Source organism: Sphaerodactylus townsendi, linkage group LG11 (assembly GCF_021028975.2).
Source record: "Sphaerodactylus townsendi isolate TG3544 linkage group LG11, MPM_Stown_v2.3, whole genome shotgun sequence".
NCBI lineage: Eukaryota > Metazoa > Chordata > Lepidosauria > Squamata > Sphaerodactylidae > Sphaerodactylus > Sphaerodactylus townsendi.
In genome coordinates this window covers 26,745,623-26,761,002 of record NC_059435.1, presented here as the reverse complement: position 1 = coordinate 26,761,002, position 15,380 = coordinate 26,745,623, and the positions used below count along the sequence as shown (strand labels likewise).

Genomic DNA, 15,380 nt, shown 5'->3' with positions numbered 1-15,380 from the left:
ATGCAGTCTTTGGCAGACAGGTGCCTCAGCACGTTCTAGAGGAAAATCCTGATGACCCCACCTGTAACAGCTAATTATGCCTCTGGGAGATCCCAGAAAGATGGCCTCCAAACTCAGAGGGAGAACAAACTATTGGTTCTTACTTCGAAAGGTCCTTCTCTGAGCATCGGAGAACATTTTGCCCTCCTTATGTCATCAGAGATAAGACAGGCAACCTTTCTCTAACGTTTACTTAAATGTTATGATGAAACTGTTATATCTGTTTTCCTGTTGCTAAGTTGTTCCTTGTGTATTCCTTGTTGACTAATTCTAATTTGTACAGACAGCTATGGGGAGTACCTGAACTGAGGCTTGCTGGGTAACTCCCTCAGAATACAGGAAGCAGAAAAACTCTAGTTCTTCCCTCACAGTCAGTGGTGAGAATTACTCAGAAATATGTCCGCTGATTCTCAGAGGAGAAGGATCTTTCACAGACAAGAACCAACGGTTGTTCTCATTCATTCTGTCTCAGATGATGTTAGAACTGAGACTATAGCACCACCCAGTGGTGGTACATCCTCAGTGGCATTCACTTCCTGTAACAAATAACTGCCTGTGTAGATCCCACTTGAAATAAATTTCTAAATAGCAGCAGTCGAATTTTTTTTTCCGAATCGAATACCTTTAATGGCATATATATAGTTCAGCATCAACATCAACACCACACAACAGCCTTTACAACTTCGGATGAGTTAAAATAACAGCATTTAAAAATTTAGCCACCGCTTCCAACAACTTGTAGCTTTGGCTATTTAAAAAATATATAACAATAGCAGCAGTCTAAATAGCCTTCTATTAAATTTGTCCAATCCAAATATCACAAAAGTATAGAGCAATTTTTAAAATTCTCCAGAACCCATACGAGATAGTTCTAATGTTTTGCCCATTCCCAGTAATAAGCCTGTCAGGAAATTCTGATAGTTGCCAATCTTGCTGATTCCATACGTGGAGTCCAATTTAATATATATTGCATCTTGACATGCCTAGAAAATATGCTTTTTTATTGTGGAAGATTTGTTTAAATTTAAGGTTTTTTGTGAACTCTTGATACTGGTTTTTAATCATTTTATATTATATGTAGGTTTTCTTTTTTTCTTGAAATGCATTTTATATGTTTAAATAAAACAGTGAAACTATTGTTAACATTCCTTTCCTTTTTATGACTATCCTACTTGCTTTTAAATGTCTCCCACCTTCAGTCCCAGCAGTGTGGGTTGGGGAAGCTCAGTTGCATAATAAAAGCTTTTATTCTTTCTAGTGTTAACGTATGGTTTTCTAGCAGAAAGTTAATCTGTGAAAAGTTTAGTCCCAGCAACAGAGGAATGCTACTTGAGACCACATTTTTATCCATTTTCAGGGTGTGTGGTTTAATTAACTGTATTTCCTTTGGCAAAATAAATAAAAAACACATTGGTGGAAAACAAATCCTACTTTTGAGTGGTGACATTTATCAGTTAAGATCACTTACATACATTCTGAAATGTTCCAGATTTATAATAGTGTATCTTCTATATTTTAATGTGTATCTTCTATATTTTGATACTTAAAGGAACCCTATCTAGGAAAAGTCAAATATTATTTTAAAAATTGTAGTTCTTACTATCACTTCCTAAAGTTTCATTACAAACCACTGTGTATAGTTGCTGCACATTCCATTTACTATTTGTAGATAAACTATAGTTAATTTGCTTCATCCTGCAAAGTGGTAGTATGTGTTGCCTGCAGTTCAGTCAGTTCAGCTAGATTTTATTCTTTTTGGCCAGGTTAATGCAAAGTACTTTGCCCTGAAGGATGAAAGATGAGATATTTTACATAAACAAAAGTAGAGCACCTTAAGTCCTCACATTCTTCCTTCTTTTTTCATTTTTTAAAACACTCACTTATATATGGTTAAGCATTTATAATGAAAAGTACACTTCCTTTACTTATATGTCAGATTGCTGAGTGCTTACTCCCATTACTTACTATTTAAAAAGGACTCTCTCTGGAGGTTAGATGAGACTGTCCAGATGGCCAAAGAAATTATCTTGTTACAGCTTCCCATAATCAAAAAAGTTGTGCTGGGATGGAACCTTGAAGGCCTCTAAAACCTTAGAAGGCCGTGACAAAGTATAACTAGTATAGCCATGACTTGAAATACCTATTTGTGAATCAGTTAGCTGCTATGTGTTGAATCATATAGAGATTTCCCATCAGCCCAGATACAACAAGGCTTTTAGATGCCTTTTTATTATCTAGTAAGCCTTTGTGTGTGTGTGTGTGTGTGTGTGTGTGTGTGTGTGTGTGTGTGTGTGTGTGTGTGTGTGAATTGAACACAACTTCTGAACACCAGATGGCACCAGTATAACCTTCTAATAGGGCATTATTAATACAATAGATGATGCCATGAAAAGGAAGACGTTTATTTGAGGGTCCTCCAGCTGTAGTGTATCTGCTAATACCAGTAGTTCTTTGAATCACTTGTTTTTTGTGGGGACAGGTTTATCTCCTAATTGTAACACAGTGAAGTTGCATGTTTCTAAAACTAAACTGGCTTAAATGCTCTTAGCTTCTATATGGAGTTGGTTGAAAAAAATCTACACACTTTCAGTTGGTGTATATTCACGAACTGTTTGATGAATGACTGTACAAACCTGAAATGTGTATCCAGTTTAATGGTCTTTATGGAGTTACATATTTCATGTGGTTCTTATGGTCTGCCTAGTAAATATCGTGATATCCCTTCATGGGTCAGTCATGATTCTGTGCTTGCACAGGGAACTGCCTTTACCTTTTTATATAAGGTTCTTTGCTGGTTCCAAATTCAATTGAGCCATAAAAATAGACAAAGACAGAAGTATTTTTCAGACAGTGCTTACTTGGATAAAGTCAAAGAAAGAAATGTCAGAAACAGAAGGAGCAGAAGAGTTGAAGCTGCAACAAATAACTGGAGACATGAATAATCACAGGTGAACTGTGCTTGAATGCCTTTGATAGAGACAAAAGTTTCACTTGCAACCAAGAACATAAGAAACAGGCAGCACAGGTTTTTTTGCATGAAGTGAGGTGTTAGGGAATTCCATAACTACACGTAATGTAAACCAGCAAGAGTTTTTACTCTGTGGCCCATTATGCATGGAGGGGTTCCTGTGTCACTCCTTACCGCAGTGCCTTTGCAGTGGAGTCTCCTTCGTTTCCTTGATGACACATGAGGAGGTACCCCACTTCCTACTGCTCAGCTTGCACAGCTTGTCTGCCCCCACTTCCAGATCACTCCCCTTCCCCTTTCTCGCAGGGATCGACGGCTGGCATTTCCCTAAAACCCCAAAATAATGCTGGCAGTCTGCATAGTATTGATATAAAGAATGTCGATATTACATTTAAAGGGCTAAAAGAAAAAGCTGACACCCTTCAATCTTACATTGGATGGGGGAGAACCTAGAAGGAGCAAAACCCTGAAGCAAGGGGGAGACGTTGGGGTTCCCCGGCTCCCGCTAACCGTGGGTGTTCCAGGATCTTCAGTGCCGCAAATGGGACTGTGTCAGTACAGAAATCTCTGCCCTGGAGGAAACTTACCCTCACTGTGGGACAAAGCACCAGTGAATACACTCCCTATATGAAGCAGCAGCTTTGCTTCTGTTCTTGCTTTTCGCTCTGTCAAAAAGTATATGCTGCCTCTTTGGAGACATGCTGTAGGTGGCTTACAAATAACAACCCCACCGCTCAAAAAAACCATTTGGAAAAATTAACATACTATTAAAAATGCAGACCATGAAAACCCACAAAACCCTGCAGCTTGGCTATTATCCATTTTAACATTGAATTTAAGTTTCGAAAGCTTTAAACAGGTCCAGAATACTGAAATCTCTTCCCCAGTTGTCACCACGTGATCAGGATAGCAGCTTTCTCCATTATCTCTGGCTGCTGGCTGCTTTTTTTCTGACTTCACAACCAGCTGCCCAGTGCTGTTCGAGGGGGTGTTATTTGCAATAGAAATATTACTAGGTAGCCAAGACTATCTAGCGATTGCAGATATGCAGGTGCTATACGTGCCTCACATCTAGTACATGATGCTTTTGAACACTGAGAAAGGCATCTGTAAGCTTTACAGGAGCGGAGAATGCGTGCAGTAGCAAATAGCAGCAAAGGTCTTTGCAATGTCAGCAGATTTGGATGTTCTCTATTTTCTTATTAGGAGAATTGGCCATACCCACTAAGCTAAAAATAAATTCTAGAGACCTGGTAAGTATAATGAGGTCATAGTCAGGCAAGCAATTATACATTTATCAAACAGGCATAGTTAGGAGAGGAGCAAAGATACAGCAATGAATCACAACATATTTTTTTAATCCAGAAGTTTTAGGATTTGCTACATGGCCACGCAAAAACCTAACCAGGCAACAGCCCACCTACTTCCTAGAAACACTTGGCAGGCATTAGAAAAAGTATAGGTGGGCACCATGGCACCAATGGGCACTACCTTGGGTATGCCTGCTTCAGAGACTCCAGCAATTCACAAGCTGTTTTGCATAATAATATTAATTTTATGCTTTAGCGCTAAAGGTCCTAACAGAATATTGGCAATATAGTATAATAAATATCTAACAACCCATTAATCCTTCTTTTTAACACTTTCCCTTTGCTTTCCCAGTTTCTTGTGCATGTTTCTTGTGCTCATAGCATGTCACACAGCAATGGCGTCTTGGATTCAGACGAGATGTTTCCATGAGTGCAGTATTTGGAATGATGTACTTGGGCAATATAGAGTGGTTAGACTGGGACCTAGAAAATCCAGGCTTAAATTCCCACTCACCATGAAACTCACTGGTTAACACTGGGCCAGTCATTCTCTCTCAGCCTAACCTAACCTACCTTGCAGGGCTGTTTTTGAGAATAAAACAGATAATGTGCAAGTACCATGAGCTCTTTGGAGGAAAGGAGAAGTGAAAATGTACATAATAAATAAACAGTTGCCAAGTAGAAACAACTGCTCATATACTCCTGTATTGTCCTCGCCACACAGAACATAGGAGTCCCTACATTGAACCTCATATTAATTCATATCTTGCCACTTCTGACCAAGACAAGCTATGTCTGCTTTTGAATGACTTCTGTACTAAAAAAACTGCATGTGTAGCAAAGTTTTTGGCAACAGGTTTATCAACAACTGCGCCCTCCTGTTGATCAGGTAATAACCTTTCTATTTGTTGTTATTGTTAGTCTGATTGTTGTTTTATCCATGTCCAATAAAGGTAATAAAAATAAAATAAACGGTTGCAAGCTCAAAATGATGACTAAAGTCAGTTCAAGAAGAGAAATAGTGACACTAAGGGAAATCCTGCTGTCAAACTATTCCTGATTTTTTGAGTTCATGCATTTCTTCTTAAGAGTTAAAGAATATTTTGTGTGTGTCTGTTCTATCAAACTTCAGTGACACATGATACTGCAGGACACATAACGCATACAATTAAACCAAAGAAGGCTGCTTCCACTTTTAAAGTTCGGGGCCAAACTAGATGAGATGACACAATATTTGTAACTTATCTTTTCTGCTTTTTAAAAAAGGTATTAAAGCAGCTGTGTTCCTCCCCTTCTGAAATGGGCATTTTTCGTATTACGATACCTGTGCATTTTCCCCTGCAGCCGTGTCTGCATAGTAATTATGGACAAAATGTGGTTTTTACAGTGAGCACATGGCTTATGGGGAAAGGGTTCAGTTGCTCTCTTCTTTTTATCTTCCTCACCCTCTAGCATTTTTTAAAGAAACCATGGGAGATGCAAACACAGGCATTCCATTTTCTAATCTAATTTGACCTTCCCCACTATACAAGTAGCCATATCCTTCAAAAAAAATCAGCCTGACAGAGACCTCTGCACTCTGGTCTTTTTCTAGCTCAGATCACTGCATGCCAAGCCCTTTTTCAGTGCTGAGGCAAAGATATGAAGAGTCTTCAGTTTGCCACAATGAAACTCAAAAACCATAAGGTCACGAATATGTTGCTTGATAAGGTCCTCTGAAAACAATGGAGGTCCTTATCAAGCAACATTTTCGTGACCTTACAGCAGGACACAGGGAAAACTACAGGGCAGCTGGTGTCAGAGATTCTTCTAATGTTTGAACTGCTTTCAAAAGCTCAGACTAGCCATGGGAACGTGGGGAGAAGTCAAATAGATGCATTCCTTTTTTTAGCAATCTGATGTTGTTGTTTTTTTAAAAAAGAATGCTTTTGGTTGAAGTTTGAAATAAGTTAACCGTTCCTATAATTGACTAATTAAAATGGATGGGATGGAGAGGAAAAGGCAAATTATTATAGTAGCTAAAACATCCATGTATATGTTTGGCCCTACCTGCTGTGATGGCCAGAGAAAAGGAGGTTGAACACTTTCCCCTAGGAACCGTTATTTTGTACTTTGTACTTGCATGTTATTTTGTACATTGTACTCATTTTTTCATAAAATTGTACCCTTCAGAGCATAATTCAGTCCTCTTAACGATCAAACTAAATGTTATGGCTGCGTGACTCATGTGTTACAATGCACATCATGCTGGTTTTCTGTAAAGCGAAGAGTGGGTCATTTAAAGTTCAGCAAGGGAAGCTGGAGAAGAATGCTGTGAACCTTTTCCTTCTGTGAACAGCTTCTTCACTTATTTATTACTGCTGTCAGGCAAGAGGTTCAGCAACCCTGCAAATGAGTGCATGTGGCTTTGTAGAAAACGAGAGGTGGCCTGTTTCTAATACAGAGGCTCTGCCTTAATTTAATCTGATTTAATATTTCAGTTTAGAACTTTTGTTTTATTAAGAAAAGAAAAGTAACTCATTATTGACAGCAAACCAGCAGGATGGTGCAAGGATTGCTTGGAAGTTGTAGTAGGGAAGGTTTATTTTTTAGCTATAAGTATCCCCCCTTCTTCAAAATGGGGACCCAGCAGAGGCGTAGCAAGAGGGGAAAGCGCCCGGTGCACTGGTGCATCCTCCACCCTGCCCGCACCATGCCCTCGCCACACCCCCACAGGGGCGTGCACCCAGTGCGTCATGCACCCCCTGCCCCCTTGGAGCTAAGCCTCTGGGACCTAGAATGGCTTACAATGTGCTCCCCTCTTTCATTTTATTCTCACAACAATCCTCTGAGATAGATTAGGCTGAGTGTGTGTGACTGGCACTGAGCATCCACAGTAGAGTGGGAATTTGAATCTGGGTCTCTCAGATTCTGTTGTGACACTCTTAATGTTGACTGCTTAGAAGCATTACGGTTTAGTATGATTAAGTAATGGATGTTTAATCTTCTCACAATCAGGATGTTCAGGATATTCAGACTGTGTATGTGTATGCCGTTAAAGGTTTTTGAATTTGATATTCAGACTGTTGTACTGTAGAGAACAACTTCCTGAGGGTTCCCTAGTCATCTCCCCCTGCCATGCAGGCAATTGCCAGTGGAGGGCAGAGGTCTCCTGGGTGGCACAATTTCAGAATTAATAGAGCTTAACAGAAATGAGTTCTGAAATAACAAAAAGAACTTGTAGTACCCTGTTTCCCCGAAAATAAGACATCCCCAGAAAATAAGACGTAGTAGAGGTTTTGCTGAAGTGCTAAATATAAAGCATCCCCCAAAAGTAAGACGTAGCAACGTTTTTGTTTGGAAGCATGCCCGTCGAACAGAACACCAGAGCATGCAGCTGTGGAGCGGAAAAAGAAGACATCCCCTGAAAATAAGACATAGCGCATCTTTATTTTCGGGAAACACGGTAGTAGCAGTAGTAGAAAAAGGAGAGGAAGAAGTAAAAGTAATAAAAGTAGTAGTAGTAGTACTGAAAGTTGTTTGGAACCAAGCTGGTCCCACACAACCTCTGGAGCCCTGTAAATAAGAGCACCCTACATACCTCCTCTGACTATTGCCAAAGGCTGTAGATCCAAAAAGGACATTCCTTCCAACAGGAGGGGTTGCACTATCTGGGTTTGCTAACTCTGCCCTGAATTTCTGGAGATTCGGAGACAGAGTCTGTGCTGGGGGTGATCGCACCTAGAAGCATTGATATGCCACAGAGTTCGCCTTCTGACGCTTTCCTTTTCTCCAAGGGAACTGATCTCTGTAGTCTGAAGATCAATTTGAAATTCCAGGAGAACTCCAAGCCCCACGCGGAGGATGGCAATTCTAGCACTGTCTTGTAGGCAAATGGTACCTCTGGTGCCACTGGCGTAATGCCCATTGGGCAAGGTGGGCAGCTGCCCAGGGCATCACCTTGTGGAGGGCATCAAAATGCTGGGTTCGTTTTTGGGTATTTTAGTGGTTTTCCATTTTTGGGCTGCAGAGGGCACAGTTTTTAGGCTAGCGGCACCAAAATGTCAGCGTATCATCAGAAGACCGTCCTTATGCTACCCCCCAAGTTTGGTGAGGTTTGGTTTAGGGAATCCAAAGTTATGGACTCCCAAAGGGGGTGCCCCTATCCCCCATTGTTTCCAATGGGAGCTAATAGGAGATGGGGGCTACAGTTTTGAGGGTCCATAACTTTGGGCCCCCTGAACCAAACTGCACCAAACTTGGCGGGTATCATTAGGGCAGTCTCCTGATGAGACCCTGAAAGCTTTGAGACAGTGCCTTCAGAAATGTGCCCCCCACAGCCTGCAACCCCCACTGACAGCAATGCAGAAAACTCAATGCAGAACAAAGATTCTTGGGCAAATTTCTAGGATGTTCCTGCAGGGGGTACATTTTTGGATGTATTGGCACCAAAATTTCAGGGTATCATCTGGAGATGATGGCACCCCCCCAAGTTTGGTGCAGTTTGGTTCAGGGGGTCCAAAGTTATGGACCCTCAAAACTGTAGCCCCCATCTCCTATTAGCTACCACTGGAAACAATGGGGGATGGGGCACCCCCTTTGGGAGTCCATAACTTTGGACTCCTTGAACCAAACCTCACCAAACTTGGGGAGTAGCATAAGGACAGTCTCCTGATGATATGCTGAAATGTTGGTGCTGATATGTCTAAAAATGCACCCCCTGCAGGCACCAATGTCCTGGTGCAAAAAAAATTTGGTCGTGGTGGAGTGGCCTCCCATGGGGGGGGGCATCCAACTCAGGTTTTGCCCAGGGCTACAGTTTGCCCAGGGCTGCCTCGTTACGCCCCTGTGCTACAGAAGAGCCTCCCAGAGCTTGTTAGAAGGTTGTCAGGAACTGCTGTAAAGCCAAATTGTATTGAAGTGCTTTTGAGGACACATAGACATTATAGAATAGACATTTGAACTTGAGTTGTTTGGCTGGATTGTTTGCATCCCTTTGTCTTTCAGTGGTATTTTCAGAAAGGGTGGGCCTGTTGAGAGGGATGAGCTGTGTCTTGTCTTTGGCAGTGGTATTGGACAGGTTTTTCTTTGCTTAGGGCAGCATTACCTTCAATTAGTCTAATTGTTGCAAGATGCCTTCAGCGCTGATTTAGGAAGACGATGGGGTAAAGTTGTTTTAAATCTAGTCTAGAATGGTGTTCTGATTTGCACACTTTCTTGGAAGTAAGTCCTTTGTTTTTTAATGGTATTTCTTTCCAGGTGAACAGGCTGCAATCCAAAGCCTTCTGTTTTCTAGCTTTTTGTCCATCCAAATAGTCTAAATATATACACGAAATCAATAATACCAGTCATAGTTTGTTTTGTGAGGGTATAGTTTGTTTGTGGTTATGAAATGAGATCATTGTGTATGCCTTAGGCAAAAACCAAAACTGTGCATTTAGAAAAGGAAATTTATTTTGTATAAAATTCATTTTTACTTGTTAAATACTCTTGCAAACTAGGCCTTGAAAATTTTTCATCGCAGTTCTTTCAGAGAGCCAGAACTACACCCCACAGTTTCTTCATGGGCATGCTTACTGAGTATGGAAGTGCGGATCAAAATGGCATTTTATTTTGTTTTATTTTCCTTTTCTTTCTAAATGTTTGCAATCAGTGTATTGCTGTTTTTATCAGATGGAATGCTGATAGCATCAAAGCACAGGGGCAGGCTGACATGACTTGTATTGAACAGCAAGCGTCCTGTGCCTTTTTTTGTATGTTTGTTGTAACATTAACTGCAAATCCTGTCTTTTCTCTTCATTCTTCTTAGATGTGTGCAATAGTACTGATCTTCCCGAAGTTGAAATCATCAGCCTGCTGGAAGAGCAGTTGCCCCACTACAAGCTAAGAGCAGATACAATCTACGGGTATGACCACGACGACTGGCTTCATACGCCTCTCATTTCTCCTGATGCCAATATTGACTTAACAACAGAGCAAATAGAGGAGACACTGAAATACTTTCGTAAGTCTCAAGATGTGTGTCTGTGTGTTCAAATACCCATAGAATAGATGTTGAGTTCTCTTCCCTAGCCAAGATTCCTCAGTTTAACTTCTGTTCTTGGGGGGGAAAGGATACAGCAGAAGGGCTGGGTCAGTCTGAAGGCTAATAGCAGCAGCATATCTATCATAACCGGACGTTGGTCCTTTTGTGCAGTTTGTGTGTGTATGCATAACAACAAGTTCTGTTTTGTTTTGTTTTAAACTATTCATAATCACACTTCTGCTGTAGGCTGTGGTTGAGATTTTCCACCTATTTCAAAGTACTGAGAGCACAACTTGCATATGTTGGTCTCCACCCACATTCATGGTTTGCTTTTGATTTATGATAAACTACTAAAACCACATTCCTCTACACAAGCTGCTGAATTCCTGTGACTTTGGTGGGATTTCTGTAGCTGACATTAAGGATTGCAACCTAAGTTGCATCATAAAGAATGAATGAAAAGCATCAACAGCTTTGGGAGTCAAACGTCACTTCAAAACTAATTAGAATCTCAATGAAATCCAGTGGAATTTGTGTAAAAGCAGAATAAATGGCTGAACAACATTATACTAACCAGTGATAGTGTCCATACTGGTTAAATATAATGAACTAGTACATCAAATTCTACTTTAGGAGTAAAATTATAATATTCAGCTATTTAATTTTAATTATATAGCTTCTGTAATAATGTGTCATTTAAAAATTATGTACACTTTCTCCAACTAGTTGGGGAAGACTTTAATTACCCCTCCTTTGCAAACTTTATCTTATTTGTTTACACATCTGGAAGTTCTGGTTTGGAATCTCTTATCTGGGATGTACTCTTTATAAATATAACTTCTCCTTTTCTCACTCAATAAGCTTTTTGTAATAAATAAAATGGTGGTGATCAGCTATGAAAAGTGCCATTTGGTGAATCATTCTGTAAAACTGGAAATATCAGTGCGTATAGTTGGTTGTTTCAAATAACTGCTTCATTCAGAAACCTCTGTCTGGACATCACAAAAACGTGGAGTTAGATTAAAAACGTATAAATTATCTGCGTTCAGCCATGCTGCATCTTCCAGGCTAACGAATTTGTTGTGATGTTTACTTTCATGAGCCTGAACTCATTTATTCAAGCCTATGAAGTGTTACTTTCAATCAGCAGGACCAAGTGTACATTTTCATGGATACAAACTGGATATTGGTACGGGGAAGCAGTTATCATAAAAATTGGCCCAGACTTAAGCAATTAAGTAATAGGCATATGACACTGAAAATATTGTTTACCCTTGACAGTGAATTCTGATTCATGTCACTTGCATAACACAGCGGATGTTATGCAAATGGAAACCAAGTAGCAAAGCTAGTTGAACAATGAACACCAACATATACAGAGAGGCATTTTTTTTCATTAGTGAATTTACTCTTCCAGATTCTGTGGACTGATAGTGTCTAGTCTATATATGAAGTCTGATGGGGCAAGTCCACTTTGGAAAGTGAAAAACATTTTTCCTACTAGTTTCTGAGTATGTCGTCTTTTTACATCCATTTGCATCTTTTACATCCACTTTGGAGATTACCATTTAAATTTATAGTAATTTTCAAATCTGAATGTCCAGGAAAGTAAAAAACATTTTCCCCAATAGTTTCTGAATATGTCATCTTTTACATCCATTTATTCTCTTGTGTAGAGACAGTCCAGTCTCGTCAGTATAAATGGCAAATGGGCAAACAATAATGTGTATCATGTTTTAGAGGGCATGCAGGTGAATAAGCCCTTGATGGCTTGGCTCATGGTGTTGGATCTTGTGACAGTGCTGCTTGGGTAGATCGGGAGACCTGGTTGACAGGTAACTTGTGGTGGCTCGGTCTTTGTTCAAATCTCCACTGAATGGTCTATTATTCCTTGTGAATAACTCCTTCCTATTGGTCTGATTTCTGTGAGGTCAGACCCTCCCCACCCCTTCCTAGCCTATGGAAAAGAAGGATCCTCTTCCAGGAGAAGCTATAGGTCATTGATGATGCACTGGAGAGGCTTTATGTAGGACCTGTAGATTACACCAGGGGTATTAACTATTTGCAGTGTGCCTGCTTTATAGAAAATGAATCCTAGAAATCAGTATTGCCTTATTGGTCTGGATAATCCTTTTCACTGTGTGGTGCTGCAGATTTACATCTTTGATGTAAATCCTGTACAAGTTTCTGTTTGAAGATGTACTTGGAGCGTGGCTGCAAGCAAGGTTATGGCATAATATGTTCTTCAAGATAGTGGAAGCAGTTTTTGTCACTTGGTTTGTAGCGTAAAAGGATTTTTATGCTGCTTTGGCTCATTGGACTGAGAAGAGTTAATGCAGAACTAAAATTTGCAAGGAGGGCTGCCACCAAGAGCAGCTACCCTGTGTTGAGTTTTCTTCTTTAAAACATTTAGTACAACTTAACCTATATGATGAAGATATTCATTACATTATACATTTTCTCCATCCCTATCAGATGCAGCCAGTGACAGGGGCAAACATGGGGAACTGGCTTAGCGGAACAACCTCAGAATATGGGTACATTATAGATGGAGGGGAGATAGGGCTGTAGTTCTTGGTAGAAGCCCCATGTTCCTTGGAACATTTAGATCGGTCACTTGGTGGTTCCATCTTCATCTAAATAGTGTTGGGAAGATTTGGATAGAATTATATGTTTTTTTGCAGAGAATTTCTTCAGCTTAAACTATGCCAAATGTATGTTGGGAGGTTGCCTTATTATCAAACTTGGTCCTCCAGATTAGAATTTGCTTCTCATGTGGAGGAGTGGGGAATCAAACCCAGTTCTCCAGATTAGAGTCCACTGCTCTTATCCACTACACCCCACCAGCTGTCTGCCACAACTTACCTGGGGAAGGCAACTCCCAACACGTGTATCCCTATTGTTATTTTACTAGCCTACATATGTGCTGCTGTTTCTCTGCTATTGGGTTATAGATAAGCATGAATATATGGTGGGATTTACCTATCTTTCAAACTGATCTTTTCCAGGTGAGTCCACTCCAGATCCTTTTCGGAAGCTAACATAAGCCCTGTGGGGAAGGGTGGGAAGGGGTTATAAATCGAAATTAATTAATTAATAATTATTAATTAGAAGAATCAGTTTTTGTGTATGGCCATGTCAGGTTCCCAGGGTCTTGGAACCAACTCTCCTTCCATAATAGCTTCATAACTTATTAGTTATCCCACAGGAAATCTACCAAAAATGGTTCCATGTAGCAGTTCTCAATACAGATATGAGTGTACTCACCCCAGTTGCATGGAAAGTCTTCTCATCAACAGCAAATGGTTCTGTCATAGTGAAAGTCAACCTGTTTGAACTGACTTTCACATGCTGTTTACAAACAATGCACCCTAACCACATAGATCAGAGTCATGTGGAAGAGCGTTTTTGGTGGGATCTGTGTGAACTGGCTATCTTTCAGACATCCCTTATCATGAACTGTTTCTGACTTTCAAGCAACCACAACCAGCCTACACAAGCCTACAATTAGAAGGGCAACTCTACCAAATCATAGATGGATGTCGAGCTGTGCTTAAACCCCACACATTCTTATGTTGACCATTAAACCATGGGCCATGGTAATGTATCCTATCTCGCACTGGCAAGTGCCAAGAGGATGAGACCTCAGACTTTTGAATTTGATGTTGATAGTTGTTTTTCCCTTGCCTTCCTGGCAGCATAGCATCACGATTGCAAATGACTTGTTCCTAGCTTTGTTTAGAAATGTGTACATTTTACACCATTGGAGTGTATTGAAATGTGTACATTTTACACCATTGGAGTGTATTGAATTCAACTGGAGGGTTTCTGGAGGATTAACATGCAACATTTATTAAGTTGATATGAGAGTCAGTCCAAAATGGTAAAATCCAATAAACTACAATTATGGTAAACTGTTATCATTGCTCTTTTCTATATGCTTCTTGTTCCACTCTCTTCTGTATTCGTATAATTCTGTCTGTGTTGCCTGCTTCAGGGCTCTTTCTTCCAGTACAGTTATGGGCAAGAGTTCATTTGAATGCTGTTGTCTCAGACCTTTGCACTTGGGTGAAGGCCTCGTCATGCATCTCGTTCTCATTTACAGTCTGCTGATTCAGCAGTTATCTGTTGAGGGTTTCTAAGCCTCTCTCGCCCAAAGCAGTAGTCATTCTACAAACGTCTCTATTCATGTGTTTTTAGGGAAAAGGTTATAAATCAGAAATCAACTGAAGGTGAAGAATTTGATGCCTGGTCCAAGAATACGTGCTTACTTGATTTGCTACCAAAGTTATAAATCATTCCTAAATAGATCTCAATTTTGTCTAAATCACACTTACAGTTTTGTCTAGATCACCCTTAAAAGGCAGGCTCGCAGGTATGAGTTAGTAATTTCAGCTTCAAGCCGTAGGGAAGGTTGCATTGTCTGGAAGCTGAGAAGCTGAGGGAATCTGAGTGTTAAGGATAGTTAACAAATGTACAGCAACAGCCAAGTATCTTTAATTATTCAAAATAGCTGTGGCTCACTTATAATCCTTCCTATGTTCTAATTTTAAGAGGGGGGGGGGCGCCACTGGTTCACAAGCAAGGGGATAAGAGTTCAATCAAAGGTCATGACAGTATAAGCTGTTGCATAATAAATATATGGTATCATTTGATCATAACAAAGATGAGGCAGTAGGTCTTGGTATTTTTAAAAAAACCTTTGTGTAACAGTTTTGCATTTCAGTGTACATTGAAACATGCAAGCGTAAGAAATAAAAAAGGGATGCTGTTGTGCATCCAGTGCTTAGTGTCATTGTTTGTATCGTAACAACAGAAAGCTTTTTCTTCTGTTTGACTCGTTTCCATGAGACACACACTAGTGAGAGTGGCCAGGAATGGCAAACTGCATTTCCTCCATCTCTGCATCTCTTTCGGAGCCAGCCAGTCGCCATGGTAACGTATTAGACTGAAAGAGATGCAAGGAACCAGTGGGAAAGGAATGAGTTAGGGACCGCCAAGCGGTGGTGTGTGTCCCTAACGTCAGAGCCTGAGCCTTTTGATAGGGTGGTTTTGGTAA

The 15,380-nt window shown here is 40.3% G+C and overlaps 1 protein-coding gene across 1 annotated transcript in view; it reads left to right on the top strand.

The window, feature by feature from the left end:
* TRAK1 (trafficking kinesin protein 1) overlaps window positions 1-15,380 on the top strand; it is a 91,227-nt gene that overhangs the window by 10,496 nt on the left and 65,351 nt on the right. The window contains exon 2 of the mRNA XM_048510335.1: window positions 10,106-10,300. The gene's annotated coding sequence lies outside the window, so the exon portion shown is untranslated. The remainder of the gene's footprint in view (window positions 1-10,105; window positions 10,301-15,380) is intronic.